Genomic DNA, 22,268 nt, shown 5'->3' with positions numbered 1-22,268 from the left:
CTGAATAAATCCTAAAACACAGCAATAAGATAACAATACATTGATCCAACCTTATTTTATCTGCTATTACAATCCACTATAAATAAAGTCAAAATCATTGTAATTTTTTTTTTCATTTCTGGGCACTTAAACTGCAATAGTAGTCAGATTTCCCACTTATCCTACAAAAACAGCAGCCTTCCTTATTAAGTGACTCATTTCCAAGTTACCAGAGAAATCAGGATGTCAGCATTAAAAAATTTGCATATGACCAATTGGAATTTGTGTATTTTTTTTCACTAGCTGTGAAATATGACCCTTCAGAAGCTAGGATTCAACATAAAAATAACGTTTTGTTGCATAATATATTATTATGGATTTGACTGGTTTTAGTAGATTTCAAAATGTCACTTTACACAGCAGATTTTCAACTCTGAAAGAAACATTTTTGTCCTGTGCTCAGAGCATACAGTGTGGGGAGGTGGAGCCAGATGGCTACACCCTTGATGAGCAATGCAGATTGGAAAAGAACGCTGCTATAGTGAGTTGGCTGCTTGGATAGTGTGCTAATGCTCGATAAAGGACTGAAAAGAAACTACACGAAACTTGGTTCTTTTAAGTAAACAAAAAGCTGTCAGGATTAGGATTTATTGGTAAGTAGCTGAACTTTGTTGCATTCTAACGGCAGTGCTAAAATCAAAAGAAAATGTTTAGTTGACACTATTTTGATGCTCATTTATACCTAAGTCATCTTATGTAAATTGTGCAGTTACTTTGAATAGTTGAACACCATTTTACAACAGAGCTTTTTGCTTGGAAATTTTCCAACATTGGACTGATGCTTTCCTTGTTTCTCCTTGAGGAAGAATGCTTTTACAACACTTTACTAAAAACACACCACACCTTACAAATCACTTTTTGAAGCAGTGCAGGCCTTTGATTTATGCGGCCAAATACAGCAGCCAATTTACATGTAGCTCACATCCCAAGTAGAAAATGAAGTGAAGTACCATTGATACTCTGTGTACCAGCTCAAATGTTGGCCCTGATGTTTTTCAAATGTTGACATGTGACATCAGTCGAGTACACAAGTAGGCAAGGTTAACAGCTCGATAAAAACAAAATACGGCGGATGCTAGAAATCTGAAACAATAATTAAATATAGCTGGAAAAACTCAGCGGCTCTGACAGCATCTGCGGGGAGGAATACAGTTAACGTTTCGAGTCCGTATGACTCTTCATCAGAACAAGGTTAACAGCTCATTTGAAATGCGGTTCGCCCGACGGTGTAGCACACCCTCAATACCCCAAAGAAATGTCAACCTAGCTTATGTGCTCAAAGCCTGGATCTCAACTTTTTGACTCCAAAACAAGAGTGCTACCAAGTGGATTGTGTTTACTTGGGCAGTTTAATCATTTTGCAAGTCAAATGGTTAGAATTAAGTTGTATTTAAAAATACAGTACTGTCATAAATTTGCAGCATCAAAAGTATGCATTTCTGAAAAATAATTCAGCAGATAACAATGCAATAGGATGTAAATGTTCAGTGAGCCCAGCTAGCATTAGGAATTCTTAACTGCTGATGACAGTCTGCAACTGGTATGATTAAGTTCTGCCACAATTATAGCTTACATTCCTCAAGTGTGTATGGGCGTACATGATAAAAAACCTCCAGCCCACCGCTGTCCATCAGAGTCAGTTTAGAATGACATTTATTTTTGTTGTATCACTTCCCCTATTTGATAGCAAAGACAGGCAAACTTCATTCAGAACAGATTGCTTTCCTGCTTATGCCAAACAAAGATCTGAAATAGTTTTCCTATGACTTGCTAATTTAAAAAAAATTATGTTGGTGAAGCAAGGTTTTACAGAACAGAAAATTCAGTTTCGAATAGTTGTATGAAGAGGACTGATTAAATAACTCCTCACCAGCATTCAGAGGAAATGATGATACTGAACGGCATAATTGGTGAGAAGGGAATGTTCTGTATGTAATGTTGAATTGTTAACTCACTCAATATGAAGCAGATGTCAAGATTCTAAGAAACATAAATCACCGTGCGCAACTGTTTAAACTCGGCTCACACAGCTGACTAACAAAGATTAACACAGGTGTGGCATGGGTACGCCTTTGTGTCATAGAGGAACATTCTTGAAATATTTATGAAATGAGATACAAACATCTGTATTCTGCTCTCAAAAAGGTACATTTTTTGAAGCTTCCAAACATTTCTATCCATTATAGTTATTATGCCGTCAATGTCACATCGTTGTAATACTCTCCTAGAAATATCCTGTTGTGCTGCCAGTAGTTACGTAATAGTTTCCTGTATTTGGACAGATGTAGTGACGGGTCCTTCCCCACACTGACACAAAAGTAATAGATATTGCAGTGTAATTCCCAGAGCTGAAGTTATATTAAATCAGTTTGTTTAAAATAGAATCAGATAAGTATCTGATTACAGAAGAGACTGATTTGTTAAAAAGTTTAATAGTACAGACAGAGATGATCAAATTCTTTGACCATTATAGCTTTGGTCCAATATGGATATTGGATATGGTGACGCCATCAATATCACAGGGGTGAACTTGGGCATGGAGATGCAGAATCACACTTTCTGACTGTTGACGTCAATATAACTATCAGACAGAGCGTATGAAAGACAACTGATGTGATACCGCCTGTTTAGCTTCTCCACACATTTCTATTTTGACTCCTTATGTGATCAGTTGGGATCAGATGCTCTAGGTCGGTTGTTTGGTTGGCTTTAGATTCATGAAAGTAATTGTCTTGCAATGACAGGGCCTTATTTGAACTTAGGATGCAGGACAATTCAGTTTGTAGACAAGAGTGACACAGTCAGCTAAAAAATTGCATGTATAAAGCAAATTATCATATCAAACCAATTCAAAGTATATCACATATGAATTGCTTTTTGAAATCATAGAATCACAGAATTATTACAGCACAGGAGGTTGTCATTCGGCCTGACATGTCTGTGCCAGCTCTCTGAAGGAGTAATTTACCTACTGCCAATCCCTGCTTTTGCCCTGTAGCCCTGCACATTCTTGCTTTTCAGATAACAACCCACTTCCTTCTTGAATACCTCAATTGACCCTGCCTCCACCACTCCAGATCTTAACCACTCGTTGCATAAAAAAGCTTTTCCTCATATTGCCATTGCTTCTTTTGACAGTTACCTTAAATCTGTGTCCTCTCTTTCTCAATCTTTGCACCAATAGGGACAATTTTTCCCTGTCTACTCTGCCCACACCCCAATGTGGCTTATTTGGCTATTCTGTACCAACAATCTTCCACAGGGTATTGGTTAATCAGTTTTTTGGGTCTGTTATTTGGAAGAATATCAGCCAGACAATGATGAGAACTCACTGCTCTTCAAATTATCTTCAATGTCCACCTGCACCACCAGAACAAGGAGGGGGAACCTCTTAACCCCTGACCGAGTAGGGCATCCACTCAATACTGTGCTAGAATAAATAAAAAGCAAAAAAAAAATCAACTGGAAATGTTGGAAATCTGAAACAAAAGAGGAAATTCTATAAACATTTATGGTGTCAGTCAAAGAGCTGACAACTTAACACCTGAAATAATAACATGTCTGTTGATTTCCTTGGAATGTCTGCAGATGTTCTGAGCTTAAACCACAACCATGGGACTCAGAGTTGAAAGTGCTCTTTGACAAACAGGCTTCAGAAATACAAATAGAAAAATAGAAATTCTAGATAGTTCTCGCACTTTCAGGTATATGTCCTAAACGAGATGGGAATTCTAGCTTACATTCCCTTACTCAAAAGCTTAATGGCCCCAATATCATAGCTACCTAGGATATTTAACAACTCACTCTGTTCGTAACTGCTTTTACTTATATTTTAAGACTTCAGTTTATGCAATGGAAACAGTAATAAGAACAATTTGCGTTTATATGGAGCCTTTAATGTAAAAAGTCCGAAAGCTTCACAGAAGCATAATCAGATAAAAATGGGATGCCAAAACAAAATAAAGGTACCTTTTTAGGACCGTAAAAGTAGGTGAAGAGGCAGAGGGGTTCATCATATATACTCAATGATTTGGTCACTCTACTATCTGTGCAAATTGTTCTTTGTTATACTAAAGAACGATTAACTTTATCAAAGTAACCAATGCACATATGCAATAAATTTACAAATATTTGGCTGTAAAGTTTGCAAGCCCATGAACAGGTTGACAATTTTTCTAATATTGCAAATAAAAATAGGAAGAGTGAAAAACAACAACTATTTCATTAAGAGAAACGCTAAAGTAAAATAATTTGTATCATATTTCTGCAGAATAATTGTGCTCATCAAAGTTCATAGGGGAACACTTTTTCTTTCCCTAATTTCTCCCCTCCACATGACATTCGGGGGCCAATTTTAAGTCCAATGGGTTTCAGGCAGGCGTAGTGGTGAGAGACTGTAAAAGACATTTGCTGGCCCAGGCTTAGATTGTGACCATTTTAACTCTCAGGCCAGTGCAGTGCGGCTTTGATCTGTTAGAAATGTCTGCCAGTATTATGCCACAGTTAATTCAAACTTGCATAAGAGAAACATAAGTTACTTACATAACTTGCCAACCCCAAAATAGTTGCTTTCATGGGTTTTAAGGGTACAGAAACTTTATCCCTGATTTAATTGGAGTAATTTGAAAGTACCTTTGTACTGTAAGCAAGGATTCTGCAAACTAGCTTTCAGCTGTCTTGAGCAGGGAAATCTCAGACTCCTGGCATCTCCTGTGCCTAAAGGAAGGCACATGTGATTAAACTTCAGACTTTCATTTTGATTGTTAATTCAAAAAAACTTCACTGATGTAGAAGTCTGTTGTGTTGTGCAGTTAGAGCTAACCACATGTACCCTTTATACAGCCGACCCTCATGGGGTTAAAAAACAACCAGCCTCTCATCGAATTCCCGTGGCTCATGATTGAGGGAAACATTGCTTCACACTTCAATTCAACTGTCTGGAAGCAGCAAGAATGGAAAGTTTGGAAATTAACATCCCATTTTACAAATGGCTGTTTGATCTAATTTCACAAATAAAGCAAAGCCAGAAAACTTTCTCTGAAGTAAAGAACGAACAGACCTTTTAAAATTTCTGTATAAAATATATTGGTACTGTTTTGCAAACTTATTAAAGTAAACAACACAAATGTCATGGTTTATGATAGGAAATTGTGCCGCTGAACCACCCTATCATACACAGCACTTAGAAACTGTATAGAAACAGCTTTCCGTAGCATTATTGATATTCAGTTTTTCTACTACAGTCTTCAGTGAATTCATCATCATTTTTATATCTGCTAATATAAAACTAGGAAACCTAGTTATTTCTAAACTGCACTGCAGTAAATGTAGGCTCTACTGCCCTGAAAACCACATTGAGAATTCAGATTTTCTTCTCAATATATCTTCATTAATTAAGCAGACATTAATGTATTTTACAGAAAGGGAAGTGGGTAGAAGCTCATCAGGTAACATTTTCTTGCTCAGCAACTTCTGTTTGTGCTATACCAGCTGGCAATCTTTGTTGGCACAAGAGCAGAGCAGCAATTCTTTACAAATTTTAACAGGATCACATTAACTTATCATGACAATTGATAACTTGGTAAAACATTGTTATCATTACACTGTAGAATACTGCACTGTTGTTGCTGAATCTCATCAGCTTCTTCGTTACAAATCACTAAGCTTACTCTGTCTGAATTTACAAAGAAATTTTAGGATAATTTACAAAGGACATAGGGAAAAAGTTTCCGTCGGCGAGCAGGGGTGGGGCCCTCTCGCTGACACGTAAAACGACTTGTGATGACGTTGAGCGGGCATTCCAACGTCACCGCACGTCATTTAGATTTTCTGTTCGGCGGCGGCTGTGCGCCTGCCGACCTGTCAAAGGCCTATTAAGGCCTGTTAAAAACTAATTTAAACAGCTAAATGAGCTGCCCGTCCAACCTTAAGGTTGGCAGGCGGGTGAATAGGTCTGGCAGCCTTTACATTTTTCATGAAACCTCATCCACAGGCAGGATGAGGTTTCATGAAGTGTTTTAAAATTAAAATTAAAATTATTTTAAAAATTCATTGACTTGTCACATGAGGGGACATATTTTAAAAGTTTTTAATTCCTTTATTTAGATGTTTAAAACTTAAATAAATCTCCCTGGGGCACCTCTGTGCCTCAAGGAGATCTCTGCGCTCTTTTGCATGCAAGCGTGAAAGAGCGCAGGGAACCACTCAGGGAAATCCCCCCCCTGCTCGCACAGGGAGCGCTCAGCGCTCCCAGGCAAGGGTCACGCTGGATTGGCCTGCCCACATAAAATGGCGGCGTGGACCCAATCGGGGGCTCCAATCGGGTTTGCACCCACCCTCCGCCCGCCCACACACAATCCCCCCGACGGGGAAATTTCTGGCCATAATGTTGATGGACAGGAAAAGACCAGCTGGTCCAATGAACCTGGATCACACTATCACGTTGCAGTGAATCATCATGACCTTGATGCTCCCCATCCATCAATAGCCATGTAATCCCCTGAGGAGGCAAAGAGGAACTGATAAAAAAACACCAGGCTAATTCAGAGTAAAAGATTTGAGAAATTTCTCTCCAGCTCCTGAAATTGGTCAGCATGAATTTCATAGTCATCATGAGTCACATCACCTCACATCCCATCTTATATGCAGTGACACCAGCGTCAGCCAAATCCTGAACCAGCTCTCTTTCAAGCTCTTACAATGAATCTGTATTCACTGCACAAGTTGTCAACTTGTTCCAAAACTTCATGGCCATCAGTAAAAATGAGAACCTCCTGTCACTTAACCTAATTCTATACTTACCTAACTTATGGGAACACCACCGCCTGCAAGTTTCTTTCCAGGTCACAAACCATCATGACAGGGGAGGTGGTGGCAAAGTGGTATTGTCACTGGACTAGTAATCCAGAGACCCAGGGTAATGCCCTGGGGACCTGGGTTCGAATCCCACCACAGCAGATGGTGAAATTTGAATTCAATAAAAATCTGGAATTAAAAGTCTAATGATGACCATGGGCAGAATTTTGCCGTCGGCGAGCAGGAGGCGGGGCCCACTCGCCGACGCATAAAATGATGCAGGATGGTGTCGGGTGGAACCCCCAACATCATCCCGCCCCATTTAAATTTTCAGGAAGGTGGGGGCACAGCAAAATCAGCTGCGGGCCCACCGACCTGTCAGTGGCCAATTGAGGCCATTGACAGGATCAATTATACAATTAAAGGACCTGTCCGTCCAACCTTAAGGTTGGTGGGCAGACCAGGAGCCCTGGCAGGGCCCGCTTCTCCGGCGGGGATCGGCTCCACGCCCGCCCGACAGGCAGAAAATTCTGCCCCATGAAACCATTGTCGATTGTCGTAAATTGGCATAAAAAACCATCTGGTTCACTAATGCCCTTTAGGGAAGGAAATCTGCCATCCTTACCTAGTCTGTCCAACATGTGACTCCAGACCCACAGCAAAATGGTTGACTCTTAAATGTCCTCTGAAATGGTCTAGCAAGCCACTCAGTTCTCAAAGGCAATTAGGGATAGGCAATAAATGCTGGCCTAGTCAGCAATGCCCCCATCCCATGAATAAGTAAAAAAAAAAACTTGAGCTATATCACTGTTCCTTCATTATCACTGGGTCAAAATCGTGGAATTCCCTCCCTACTACTGTGTGTGTACCTGCACCACATGGACTGCAGTGGTTCAAGAAGGCAGCTCATCACCACCTTCTCAAGGGCAATTAGGGACGAGAAAAAAAATGTGTTGCCTCTCTCTACCCAGCCTGTCTAATTCAAACTATCTAGTCACATGGATATAGTTTAGTCCCTTCATTGTTTTAAATACATCAAATGCATTTTCCTGAACTCCATCCTTTTGCACAGTAAAGTACCCAGTTCTCCAGGCATATCATGATAACTAAGCAGAGCAGGTGTAACAATGAGGCAAACTAGGTCTGTTAAATTGGCCCACACTAGAGCTGCAAAAGTTGGGGGCGGCAGAAGAACTGAATGAACTATTAATGAAACTACATAAGTAAACAAACAGGCTTCAACAGTGGGGATGTAAGGTCTAGATCTGCTGATATATATCCACATATATTAACATACATAAAGATTCCCATGTATTTACATTGCAGTTTTTCCCAAAATTTCATATGATATTTCTCATTCTATTTATAGGAAAGTTTTACAAATTTGTGACTATTCCAAAATTGCAATCTAGTACATAATATCAAAGAACATAACTTAACCTAGTCCACTCTATCATAATGATTATTGGTTGTGTACGTTGTGCATAAAATCATTTAGTAACTGTTGCAGGAACACACAGTAACACATTACGTGAGCCATATTACACATTATAATACATATTTCTTCTCATACATATCCTGTGAAAAGTGTAGAGCAATGAAAATGGACAATCAGTATCTTAATATTCTCCTTGTTTATGTAAAATAAATTTGTAATGATAAATACAGAATTTTTATTCATACTAATGTACAGTATTAATTTTTGAAAATTAATTGTGGGGGTAGACAGGGAGGCAAGGCTGAAGATATGCTTGGGACAGCTAATACTCTTGCATCGGCCCTGTAACTAAGAGTTATTAAATTACCTATTAATCTATTGCTCCTCCTCTGAATCATTTCCAGAACCACTGTGTCACCCATGTGAGGAAACCACAATGGGACACAGTATACTGAATGATACTGAGCCACTGTTTTGTAGAAGGGCACATATTAATTACTTCATGTTTTGCATTGATTTGCTCTAAGAATACATCCCAATACTATAGTAGCTTTTCCTATAGCTGGGTGACACTGTTTGTGAACCTTTAAACATTCATTACCTAGGTCTCTTAAGTTCAGAACAGAATGTTTAGTGTTAGCTGTACCTGTATGGATGCATTTATTTACATTAAGTATCATTTGTAAGATGAGTCAATTCCCCCATGCACCTAGATCTGATTGTAGTCTTTTTCTCTTCTCCCAGGTTTTAATTTGAGCGTAAATCTTTGTGGTACATACAAATTTGCAGATGGTTCTCCCAATGCCTCTGGAGTGAGGGCTGATGCAGTGTCACAGTTAAGACCTGTGCCATGTACTGGGAGTTGCCCTGAACCTGCCTAAGGAATTATTTAATTGTCAGATATAGTTCTTTATTTCCCTCTGACTTTTTGCTTTAATGCTTTGTGATACAGACAAAATAAGCAGGGCAGCTAGAAAAAAATAATAGGAATAAGAAAATTTATTTCAAAGAAGGAGGCCATTCAGCCAATTGTGTCCATGCCAGTTGAAAAAGAGCTACTCAGCCTAATCCCATTTTCCAGCTCTTGGCCCTTACCCTATTGGACTATGATGCTTCAAGTGCATCTCAAAATACTTTTTTCAATGTGCAGAGGGTTTCTACCTCTACCACCATTTCAGAAACACCAAATTTTCAGATCCCCACTACCCACTGGGTGAAAGCATTTCTCCTCAACTACCCCCAACCCTTCCTGTCAGGCTTGAGAAGCCATATAGTCTACACATGGTCCTATTTCTTGTGTTCTTATGTGCCAATTACTTTAACTCTATACCCTGACCCCGACGCCAGATTATTAACGTCTCTGCTAAGGGAACTAGTTCCTTCCTATCCACTCTATCTAGGCTACTCATAAATTTATATAGCTTAATTAAATCTCCCCTTAGCCTTCTCTGTTCCAAGGAGGACAACCTCAGCCTAACCAATCTTTTCTCCTTGCTAAAATTCTCCAGCCTTAGCAACAATCTTATAAATCTCTCTTTACCCTATCGAGTGCAGTCACATCCTTCCTGTAACATGGTGACTTGAACTGTAAGCACCATTCTAGCTGTGGCCTAATAAGCACTTTGCACTTTTCTAGCATTACATTTCTACTCTTATGCTCTAGGCCTCAGCTAGTAAAGTACCTTCTTGATCACTTTATCTACCTGTCTTGCTCAGGGATCTGTGGAGATCCAAATTAATTTTAAAATTTTAACATTGTATTATGCAAAACAGAATTACGAATGAATAAATAAGAGAGGAGATTTTCCCTGTTTTTATTCCACCCTCTGGTGAAAGAAAAATCCATTTTAAAAGATACAAAATATTGCAGTTTTTGTTACTTCATGCAAGTAATGCGATATTCTGCCCTACTGGAAAATGTTGCCAAGAATTTCTCAGCAATAAATAACAGCTGTTCTTATTAAAGGGGAAACAATCCACTTTAGAATTTGCTGTTACTGTGCAAATAAAACTCTAAAAATACTTCAAAGCTAGTCACTGGAGATGAGAATTTCTGCTTCACCAGAAATGCAGCAGGTTATCAACATAAGGGCTATGCTTTCTCCTGTGCCACCAACTCCAGTGAATCTTCTGGGGGTCAGCTTAGTTTGAGAATTCCCACCCACGATGTGAGCCTACCTTAGGGAGAGAGGAAAGAGGAAGATGCCTGTTTGAAGCCACTGAGCAGAGCAGGCTGAACACATTACAGCAAAAGAGGAGTCCAGACACTTTTTGAATGTTATCAGTTTTTCTTTGACAGGGGGTGAAATTTTGCACTTCTGCAGGAGGCTGTTGGGAAGTTAAATGCCCTCCTGCCTACTATCACAATGCTGGATGTCTACTGTACCTTAAGCCCTGTATTGCTGTGATGATAGTGATGGAAAATGTGGAAAATGATATAATTGCCCACTTTAAGTTCAACGGCCACGGTAGTTCCTGGAAAAGAGCTGGCAGAACAGCATTTCCCACGCTTTTTGGCCCCAGATCCACAAGTCATCGGGTTGAGAGCCAGTGAGAGACTGGAGCTTAGGAATGTGTTGTGCAAGCTGAGTATAAATTTTATGGATTCTTTCATATTTGCTTGTTTAGCATGTTCTTTTTCAATGATTGTAACTATTGCTTAAAATTCTGCTCCAAAGAAAAGTCAGGGAAAATGTAAAAAGAAAATTCCAGTCCAATCAAGTCTGGCATCAAGGCAATTTTACATTATTTTGCTTATGTTCCACTGAGTAGTGGTTTCCATTACACTGGTCAAATTTCAGAACCTTGCATCATGTTTTATCCTGCTTTCAAACTGGGAGGCAACACAGATCACCAAAAGGTGGACAGACACAGAATTGACATTCATCCTTTGCCTTATTCTTGATTACAATGCCAAATGGAGGTGAGGCATTTCCTGGAGAAGGAAAAGATAAAGGGGAAATGGAGGATGAGTCCTGTATACTCCTTAGCATCTAGATGCATTAATGAAACCCTGAGACCAAGTCGCCCAGCCTTACGTCTTCTGCATAAATGTCGCAGAAAATGGTGAGCAAGAGGAGGGGGAAAGCAAGCTTTAGTCAATTTGTTGCCTCATGCAGGCCATGTTTGATTGATAAACATAGTACATAACACACAGCATTAATCAAATAACATGCAAATCACCTCTCATTAATGAATAATAAAAACAAAAATACTGCAGGTGCTGGAGATCTAAAATAACAGAAAGTGCTGGGAAAAACTCAGTAGCTCCAGCAGCATCGGTGGAGAGAGAAACAGAGTTAATGCTGCGAGTCCAATACGGCTCTTCTTCGGACTTCATTAATAAATGCTTGAAATGTATCTTTAAATTTTGCTGCAAATCACACAGTAACTTGGTACCAATGTATCTAATGCACCGGCCCCAAAATTCGGCTCCTTAGCAGGTGCAGTTTCAGCGCTCTGGGTGCCAGTTTGGTACCAGAATGAAGCCAGCACTGCATGTGCACACCTCCAGCATGCCTCATGATGGACACCATTTTGGTTAGGGCGATAGCGTGGTTCTTCGGATTGTGCAGTTGAAGCAGAACAGGCAGACCATGACGTCAGTAAGTATGTAAGCTGATTTGACGCTGGAATTTTTGCCCCCTCCTTCTCCAGTTAATGCCCTGTCTTAACCACACATGGCTAAATGTGCATTCAGCAGCAGGAAGGTCTCCACTCCTTGAATATATAAAGGGATCATCAACTACCTTCAGCTTAGTTGTTGATTGATTTCTGCTTGGTCGTTCTGAATTTGTAGACATGCTGTGTGTTTCCTACTGCTGTTTAAAGTTAGTGATGTCGTCAAGATGTGATGCTTCACATGGAGAAAGCCTTGGTTCTGTTTTCAAATGTTCTGGTCAGACTATTTGTTTCCAATCATGGATGCTACAGTTACCATCCCACTTGGGCTGCAGCATGAGGGGGAAATGGAGCAGAGGCAGCAAAGGAGAGGACAAGGTGCTCACAGAGGGAGAAAAAGGTCGGGTGAGAGAAGACAGGCTCTTAGCAGGAGATCTTATCCACCTAGAGGCTTCTGAGAGTATTTCTCTTACCGGAACCTAAGCCAGGAGCCATGTGTGAATTGCCTGTTCTATGGAGGTGCTTGTGGAAATCTGTCATCTCTTGCAACTTTAGAACAGGGTGAGGATGGCACTGCCAGTGGCTGTGAAGGTGATTGTGTCCTGAATCTCAGCACTTCAGGATCCTTCAAGGCTGGAGCAGGTGATCTTTAACACCTCCCAGTTCACCATCCACTGATGCATAAGGGAGGTAGGTGACAGATGCTCCTTATAGCATACAGCAGTTCATTATATTCTCTGTAACCAGAGAGAAGCAGGTAGATTGTGCACGTGGCTTTGCCAAGATAGCGGGTTTCACCATGATGCCATCGATTGCATATACTTGCCATTGCAGATATTGCATCTAAATGCAGAGATGTACCAGTCTTCCACTCCTTGAATGTGCAGTTGATGTGTGACCATGCTCACCACATCATGCATGTGAATGCCCAATATCATGGCAGCAGTTATGACGATGCCTTTATTTTGCACGAGTGTTCTTCTCTCGAACAGATCTAGCAACTCAAGACTGGGCAACCATGAGGCGCTGTGGGCCATCAGCAGCAGCAGAATTGAAATAAAATCCAGAAAACAACCATTCCAAACCAATTTTATCAAATAAACTATCCAATCTTCCAAATAAGGCCAACTAGTGGCCCTTGTGCATTCCCTTAGTGTCTATTTTGCAGGTGCTTTTTCTTACCCTAGTGCTCCTATGCAGTGCTACCTACCAAGAAACTATCCTATTTTTCCAGATATTACTGTAGGATATCTTAAAGCAGGTTTGTGTGCGCTGTTCCATGTTTGTAACTAAGTTAATTAATCTGGAGACAGGTAGACTGCACGGTTTAAATTATCAAAGAAGTGAGGTGTAAAACAGGCGTCTAAAATGAAGATGAGTGGAGCTAGGGTGAGGTCGGCAGATACGCTGTGAAATTTGCATTTTTAGATAAGTGGAGAAGTGTTTGATTTTCAAAAGGACAGGAAAATGTTTACAACAGACAAGATAAGTAAGGCAAGGTTATTACGGTGATTTTTCCCAAAAGTGCTGGCCATAATGAGAACATGAAAGATTTTTATATTTTGTGAAAAGTAACTTCTAAAGACAAGTGGAAACAATGGGATTTGCCAATCAAAAGGGATAAAATATATTTAAAGGATGGAAGGCCATGTGAGGTGTGGTCGTGTGAGATCTTGAAAGGTGACTGTGTGAAACAGATTTAGGGGAAAAACCTCTAGCTACCCTGCAGAATTTGGTGTTCCAGTAACCAAAGTTGTCCACTAGGTGCTTGTGGTAAATTTTCTGGATGACTTTATAAATTTGGAATCTGTTTGGACTGTTGCCTTAAAGGACATGTGTAGTAGCAGGTCTGGTTAAGCAGAAATCTTGGGAACTGTTATAACGGCATAACTGTAATCTTGTTTTTTTAATCTTGTGTTTTTAAGTTTTTGCTTCTTTTGTTAATAAACGTTTTAATTTAATCTTTAAAATCTCTAATTGTGGTCATGGACTCATTACTTCTGACTTCATTGCACCAGCCTTCTCATAATAAATACAAATTGCAAAATCGTTGAGATAGTGTGACCAAGTTTCCCTTGTGGATTTGGTCAGCCTGGCAAATATCACCTGCTAGATCATAACATACCCCGGTGTCTGCATCAGGGCTGGTGAAAGGCTGTTGATTTTCACTGGGAAAGATTGCAGCTGTGGCCTAAAGTTTGACTTAGGACTACAACATCTTAGCATGTATAGCTGCAGTCTGGGATGGAGGACAGGCAACTGCAGGGACCCTGGTGGAATGGCAGTGATGGGAGCATGAATATTGTCATCCTGAGTGAGGACAGTGGGTATGTGCTCCAAGGATCCCGTGCCACTCCCACAAAGCAGTGCCTCAGCAATCCAGTATTCTGCTAGAGTGCAGATTGCTGGACTGTGGTTAAAGCCTAAATGCCCCTTTTAGCACCAAGATCCACATGGCAGCGAGCTGAGATTTCATGACCTCAGGATCTGAGTGTAGCACAGAAAAAAGCTCAGTAACCCCACATGAGTGGTTAAGGTTAGTGAATGTATCTTACAATGCCATATCCTTACAGATGAACCACTAACCTCACATATTGCTCCCTTCACCATCCCTCCTTCACTTATCTACCAACATTCTCTAACAACCATGAGTCAGATTGAGCATTCAGAGATTCACCTCACCAACGCAACAGTCTGACTGCTGCAAGCCTCACGCCCAAACCTCTCATCTTGCACACTGTCAGCTATTCAACTATGAAAGGCACATCACCCAAACATATTGCACCACACTCAATGACATGCTTAGCTCTTGCAGGACAAAGTGCCAGACGTGAGCAGGCAGCAGGAGCCAATTAGAGGGGGAACAGACAACAGCTGCAGGGCCTAGATCGTGCTGGCAATCATTGGAGCATCCACAGTCGAGGCCATAGCCAACGGTGGACTGAAAACACAGCAGCTCATGGACCATTCCCACCTAATTTCCTTCTTGCATCCCACTTTCACCTCATCCCACACTCTCTCTCCTAATGTGCAAATTGAGGTGGTCTAAGGATACACCTCTTGCTCTCTCTTCCTTCCCTCACCAAAACCCTACCCAATTGTACCTTTCTCTTTTCAGATAGCCCAAGAACTGTAACTTGATTAGGCAGTAGCGAGGAAGCATGATGTCCATCCTTCCAAGCTTTATATCCAGTTCCGGCATCTCAGGGAGCTGGAATGCACCTCCCCTTTAAAATGTGCAGTCTGGCTTTAAGTTGTGCAGGCTAACTTTAAGTGATATTAGCCTCACATGAGCCTGGGCACCTTGAAGTGCAAATCCATTCAACAGCATGTTTAGCTTAGGGCTTCATGTTAACTATCATTTAATTTAGTAGGCAGCACAAGGTTTGCATGTTCCTCTCACATCCCAATCCGCGAACCCATTTTCAGGATTTAACCAATTTTTTTGCCCACATCTAAAAGCAGAGTGTCATCCTGTCCTGTTGAACAAATTGCATTGCTGCATTTATTTTTTACCACAGCAAAACTTCATCACGGAACCAGGAAGGAAATAATATCATATGCCAGAGATTGAAGGCCAATATTATTTCCTTCCAGAATTGGAGAGGAGAGTTTTTTTTTAAAGGAAAGGTCATTTGGTTCATTTTGTAATTTAGGATTAAGTGTGTGTCAAATATGCTTCCATGCTGCACACTGCTTTGCTCACATTAGGCCTATCAATGTAAAAGTTATAAGTATACAGTAAGATGGGCTCTGACTTATTTGGTCTGTGAAATTTAAATAGGTCCGTGGACTTGTCAAGGTAAAATGCGTTTACCTAGAATTGTCAGAATGCAACTTGAACTTTCAGTTGAATACTAATTACTAGCTCAACATGCTGCGATATAGAGGCTGAAACTCCTGAAGAAATGGGGAGGAGTAAAAATCCCTTCCCCAGTGTCAGGGATTTTGGCCAAGTAAAACAAGCAGCTGCCCAAAACGGAGAGTATACCACATGCTAAATGTGGGCCCCACCCTTTGACAGGACAGGCTCGGGCAGGGCCAGCACCAGACAGCATCAGCACTTGTCATCATCACATAATTGCATCTTGCAGCGTTCAGAGCCAGAACAAGTCAACACCAGCGCTTCTCTAATCAGCAACTGGGGCCTGAGTTAAGGGCACCAAGAAGAAACAGAGACAAGTGAGGAAGAAAACAATGTCTATTCCTCATTTTGGCAAGTTAATGTGATACTGGCTTAAGAATAGGCCACCTTTCTCTCAGTTGGAATGATATACCTACTTCAGGTGGGGCCACGTGAAGGCTTACTATGGACCTTTGAAGTCTTTGTTAAATTCCTTGAGGTGATTCTTGGTCCTAACAATCATGAGAAAAAATCTTATATGGGTGACTCATTTTTAAAACTGTGTCCCCTAGTTTTAGTCTCTCTCATGAGGGTAAACATCCTCTCAGCATTCACCCTGTCAAGTCTCCTCAGGATAAAAACACCTCTTATTCTTCTAAGCACCAATGGATACAGGCCTAACCAGTTTAACCTTTCTTCATTAGATAACCCCTTCATCCCAGGAATCAGCTGTGTGAACCTTCTCTGAATTGCTTCTAATGTAATTATATCCTTTAAGTAAGGAGACCAAAACTGTACACAGTGCTCCAGATGTGGTCTCACCAACACACTGTACAGATGTAGCAAAACCTCCTTTTATTTTTCATCCCCCTTGCAATAAATGAAATAATTACATTTGTCCTCCTAATCACTTGCTGCACCTGCATACTAATTTATGAATCATGTACCAGAACACCCAGATCCCACTGTACTGCAGAGTTCTGCAATCTCTCTCTATTTAAATAATATATTGCTTTTCTATTCTTCCTGCCAAAAAGTGGACAAGTTCACATTTTTCCACATTATACTCCATCTGCCAATGTTTTGCCCATTCATTTAACCTGTCTAAATGCCTTTGCAGACTCTATGTCCTCTTGACAACTTGCTTTCCTACCTATCTTGGTGTCATCAGCAAATTTAGCTACCACAGATTTGGCCTCTTCATCAGTCATTTATATAGATTGTAAATAGTTGAGGCCCCAGCACTGTTCCTGTGGCACTGCACTAGTTCCAGCTTCCCAAAAAAAGACCCATTTTCCCTACTCTCTGCTTCCTGCTAGCTAACCAAATTACCCCAATGGAAAAAATCTGATGAGCATGATTTCACTTATGATCTTTACTGTAACAACCAAACAAAAACCAGATTTAAATAAATTAATAGGCAAATTGTATTTAATAGAAACACAACTATATTTTAAATAGCTAATACAACAGGGGTAAATCCCACATTCCTTAGGCAACATGTTGCAATATGCGGCACCACGTAGTACTTCCCAGCTCTCCGGGAGAGCTCAACTACTCTTCCACCTTGCCAGTCTAATCCTCAAGTAGCCTCCGACAGCTATGTTTCTCCCTCCAATATCCAGGGTCACTGATCTCCAAAAGGTGTATACTTCTGTGGAACCTCTCACTCTCAGGTTACAACAGCCCTCATGGTATGGCTTTCCAACATCACACCACTTAAACCACCCCAGTCCTCAGTGTGGTCAACTCTGGTAGAACCTACTGAGCTCCGCAGCGCATCTGATCTGCTCACATAGCTTTACAATTCAGCCCTTTCAGCTAGCTCATACACTGCTTTATACCCCTATCCAGTTCTGTTCTCTTTTCTGCTGAACCAAAAAAAACTTCTCCCTGCAAGTCTCTGGCCACAGGCTGAAACTAAATCTCCCAACTAACTTCAGACTACTTTGCAACCCAGCCAGAAGCTGGTATCTCAGAAATGTTGTTACAACCAGGAGAACCAATTAACCCACAAACCTGGAACTGGTCTTTTAAGAAAATGTAAGCTGTGAAACCATTTCATGACAATATCCTGATATTAGATATCACCTTGCCGTGTACATGTCCTAAATTAATTGTGAAATGGTGCACCAAAAGAATCCTTTGCTTTTTCTTTAAAAAGACGAGTACTAGGCCATTAACAGTTCACTGCCTCCCACAAAGGCTGTAATGGGAAGGAGTACATCGATCAAGGTCACGGTATTTCCCATGCTGTTGCTTTAAGTGATGATGGCTCCAGAAAAAGGGCAATCACGTACACAACACAGACCTGCAGGAGGTGAAATATTTATTAGATCGACTGTGTACATAAGTAAGGCTCATATGCATCGTGCCGCTATTAGCGAGTCCCGTGCGCTTATCTCATATTGCGCCTTGCCTGCTGTCCCTGCTCACCATCCCGTTCCATAAGCTCATCATTGAAGGAGGCAATGTACTCCAGACTGTCCTCATCATTCAAAGTTTCACCCCTCTATAGTGCCAGTTTGTACAGAGCACAACAGACCACAGCCAAAAGAGAGACCCTTTCTGAGGCATATTGAAATGTTCCACTGGATTTATTCAGACATCAGAATTGCATCATGAGAAGGCCTTTGGCCTGCTAAATGATTGTTCGAGTTGTCCTATGGCATCTGCTGTATCTCTCCTCTGCATCCATGCTTGGGTTCCTCACAGGCGTAAGTAGCCATTTCTTTAGTGGGTAGCTTTTATCAGCCAATATCCATCCTTGAAGGTGTGTAGGGGGCCTGAAAAGATGTGGCACCTGGGACTCCTTAGTACGTAAGCATTGTTGCAGCTTTCCGGAAATCTTGCACAGACCAGAAGGATCCATTTGCAGCGGTTGCTGACCAGTTGTATATTGAGTGAGTGTTAGCCTTTCCTGTTGAAGGAGGTCATTGTCTGGTCTGCAGGAGCATTGAGGGCCTCACACATGCAACTAATCACACCCTACATCTGGGGGAATCTAGCAATGGCTCTGAATCCTGTAGCCCTCCTCACCTGACTATCCGGATTGGTGGAGAACCACACAAGCAGGTTGGCCTTCTTGAACATCGCATCTGTGACCACCTTGATGTAACGATGAGCTGTGGGGAACCCACAGATATCTCCAGAAGACCTCTGATATGATCCCAAGGCTTAGAAACTCAGCCTTGAATGCAACCAGCACTGGGTGCCCACCACTTCCCTTAGGACTCAGTGACCTTCTCTCTGGAGAAGTGACACTACTGCTCTGACAGCTGCAGGAAGTTGAGCCTCAGACGGTAGACTCTTTCTGAGGGGGTATCATTTTCTGCATGCAAGAACTGCCCCTCTGCACCCTCCTCTTCCCTGCCTCCTTCCGGATGATCCTGATGCCCTTCTGGTTGCTACTTCCCTGCTCCCTGTACCTGTTGCCCCTCTCCCTGTGGCTGCAGTGCTCGATCTCTCTGATGTTCTTCTTCACTGGAGGTCTCCAAGTAATAAGAAAATGAAGTCCATGGTAAGTAGTTGTGCTCAGTTCTCTGCGCCTCGTACCCACCTTCCCCTGTACATATAAGTGCCAAGTATGAAGGAGCACTCAAGCAAATACCCAAGCTGTGCTAGCTAAATTTGTCCCTGCCCCTGATTGCTACTGTACACGCAGTTCCACACCCTCTGCCAAGCCATGCTGTTTGCAATAGTTTCCTACTGCAGCCAATGTTAATATCCCGCTAAGCTTCCAACAATTATAGCGGACGAGGCTCTGAAGCTCCGCTTTCCCATGGAACTGTCACAACATTACAAAAGCCTGGCAAAAATGGCTGTTAATTGTTGTTTAACAGGTTTAATTACCTTCGCACCTCACTCCATGCGACCTCCTCCCACCAGCCTGGCTACCTTTGGTAACACCTGGTAAAGACGTCAGGATTTGCTCCCAATGCCTTTTGCCAACATCTTAACAGCCTGTCTCCAATGGCCTGAAAAATTCAGCCCTGTAATTTTGATTCCCCAATCCACACTTCTTACGAATGTAGCTCCTGCTGCAATTGGGGAGATCTTCCCCCCGCAACGTTGACTAACATACGTTTAGCTGAGTTGATGATACAGGTCTTGGCATTCTGATTTAGGATTTATCCACCAATAAGAGAACAGTGTTAAAAATAGACTTCTGTAAACCTCCAGGCCCACAATATTCAAACAGAACTGACCAACAAATAAAAAAAACTCCGATTCAGGTAAGATTGAGTTGTCAGAGCATAGATTGTTAGGGCTTTGGGAGCTGCTATTTTTTCACTCTGCACAGATGTTGACATTATCGCCAAAATTAACTTAGGTAACCTGACAATGCTTTTAGTAGTCTCACGACTTGGCACTGGAGCTAGAAAGAGGATTTGGCTGACTCTTAAATCAAACAACAATCCGGGTTTTGAATCCTTTTTTTTAAAACCCTGCTCCAGTAAAAGAAAAGCACCTATTGAAAAAAGTTCCATAAAAAGTACAGTTAGAAAAAAAAGGATTAATTATTCTACCAAAGCTTAAAACTCATCCCCCCTTCACAATAGGATGATGACTTTAACCTTTGTTAACACTACTTCTTTCAAAACAGCAAATGAAGCTCGCTCTCTCTCTCTCTTTCCCCCCCCCCCCCCCCCCAAGACCTTACTCTTTCTTGGACTCGAACTCAAGTTCTGTTGAAGGGTCATGAGGACTCGAAACGTCAACTCTTTTCTTCTCCGCCGATGCTGCCAGACCTGCTGAGTTTTTCCCAGGTAATTCTGTTTTTGAAATGAAGCAAGAGTTCACTTTGCCTAAATTTATTAGCAAATATGAGACTGCTGCATTTTCCATTTCAGAAAATATGATTACTGAAGCAAAAAAGATCAGCATCTGTGCCAAAGTTGAAAAATTGACCCTCATATTTTTAGGTTAAATTCAGCTACAAAGTGCTCTCTCTTTTTTTGTTTTATTTTCACGTGACTTACTGCAGATCACTGTACCAGTTTCTGAAAGAAAAATGGAATCTATTGTATAATAGAAACAGTTGTGGGCATGTGGCTGAAACATCCTCTATACAACAATAAAGAATTAGGCATTAATGTTTGCAATGGTTCTGCTGAAATTAGCATTTCAGTCTAATCTGTTGCAAGGTTACTGGGTAACATTTCCCAGTAAAATGAGTTACGCAGGCTCAATATCAGCTGCCTGCAAAACTAATACTATCTATATGAAGAACTTCTAATCTCTCGAATTAAGACACCCTTGCAAACAAATTTACTTTTAAAAGTAAATTAGCTAAATATGCCTTAAAAGGATTTAAATGTGACGGCAAGTGTCTTTTTAAGAAAAGGGCATGGGTTAACCTCTGCTAAATTACAAGGACAACTGCTGCGTAAGTTTCTTTCTTATTGAATCATTGCTCAACAAGAATCTAGAAATAGTTATTGAGAAGTAAGTAACACATTCCGGCAGCAGGGATTCATTTAATAGAGCTTTTTGAGATGAGGCGTGCTAGGTTAACATTGCATTTGCTCATTCGTTTCTAAAATAGAAACTACCTACCCCCAGGAAACCCAGGAGTACTGATTTCCCAAAAGATCATGGTGGGGTTGATCAGAGGGAGGGGTTTGATTGCCGGGGTGGGTGGGTTGCAGATGGTGACCAGGGTCTCTGATCGCAGGAGTTTACTGGTGAAGTTGTTGTGCTTGCAGGAAACACTCCTGGCCATAGTACTGCCTGAAGTGCTAGCCTAAGGGAGAATTACAGAGGCCTGTCTTTTGGGCGAGATGCTAAATTGCTCTCTCAAAGTAAAAGATCCCAAGATGCCATTTGAAGAAGAGGCGAGGGGGCTCTCCTTGTGTCCTGGCCAACATTTATCCCTCAGCCAACACCTGTAGAAACATAATTTGGTCATTTATTTTTGTGCGGGTTTTTTTGTGCAAGTTGGAAGCTAAAGTTTTCATTACTGCAGTAATTACACTTCAAAAATACTTAAGTGGCTGTAAAACATTTTTGTATATAAATGCAAATCCTTCTTTAGTAAGATAGGCATTTATTTCTGCTAGCTTATAAATTCCCATTTGTGGACTGCTAACTTGTGCAATCCTTTTCTAACTGTTTGCATATCCTATGCAATGATGTGTATCAATTACAGCATGCACAGAATCTACCACACAGGAACAGATTTCTGGCCCAGCCAGTCCATGTTGGTGTTTATTCTCCCATAAACCTCCTTAAATAACTCTAGCAGCGTAACCCTGTCTCCCTCCCTTAAAAGCTGGTCTGAAAATGATAGAAAAAATTGACACTGAAGTAAGGGAATGTCTCAAACAGTGAACTGAGGAATATTATACAAATAAAATCTTAAATAACCAACAGTAATCTGCTGGAATTATCATAAATTTGCATTTTTAATGCAATTTTTCTCTTTTGCTATGAGGATTCTTTAATAGATTTATATATCATTAGGAATCATAGGTTGCAAACCAATATTCGAAGCAGAAAGCCATACTTGAAGAGAATTGTCACTGCAGT

At 41.0% G+C, this 22,268-nt stretch overlaps 1 protein-coding gene across 3 annotated transcripts in view; it reads left to right on the top strand.

The window, feature by feature from the left end:
- The first annotated feature begins 428 nt into the window (after window positions 1-428).
- LOC121292802 (inverted formin-2-like) overlaps window positions 429-22,268 on the top strand; it is a 76,273-nt gene continuing 54,433 nt past the window's right edge. Inside the window, exon 1 of one of the 3 annotated variants that reach the window (XM_041215216.1) lies at window positions 429-632. The gene's annotated coding sequence lies outside the window, so the exon portion shown is untranslated. Of the gene's footprint in view, window positions 633-10,978; window positions 11,878-22,268 lie in introns of those variants that run through there. The other 2 variants (XM_041215215.1, XM_041215217.1) reach the window with 2 other exon arrangements.

The sequence above is a fragment of the Carcharodon carcharias genome, chromosome 20 (assembly GCF_017639515.1).
Source record: "Carcharodon carcharias isolate sCarCar2 chromosome 20, sCarCar2.pri, whole genome shotgun sequence".
Lineage (NCBI taxonomy): Eukaryota > Metazoa > Chordata > Chondrichthyes > Lamniformes > Lamnidae > Carcharodon > Carcharodon carcharias.
The sequence above is the reverse complement of the archived record's forward strand: the minus strand, read 5'-3'. Positions and strand labels throughout refer to the sequence as shown.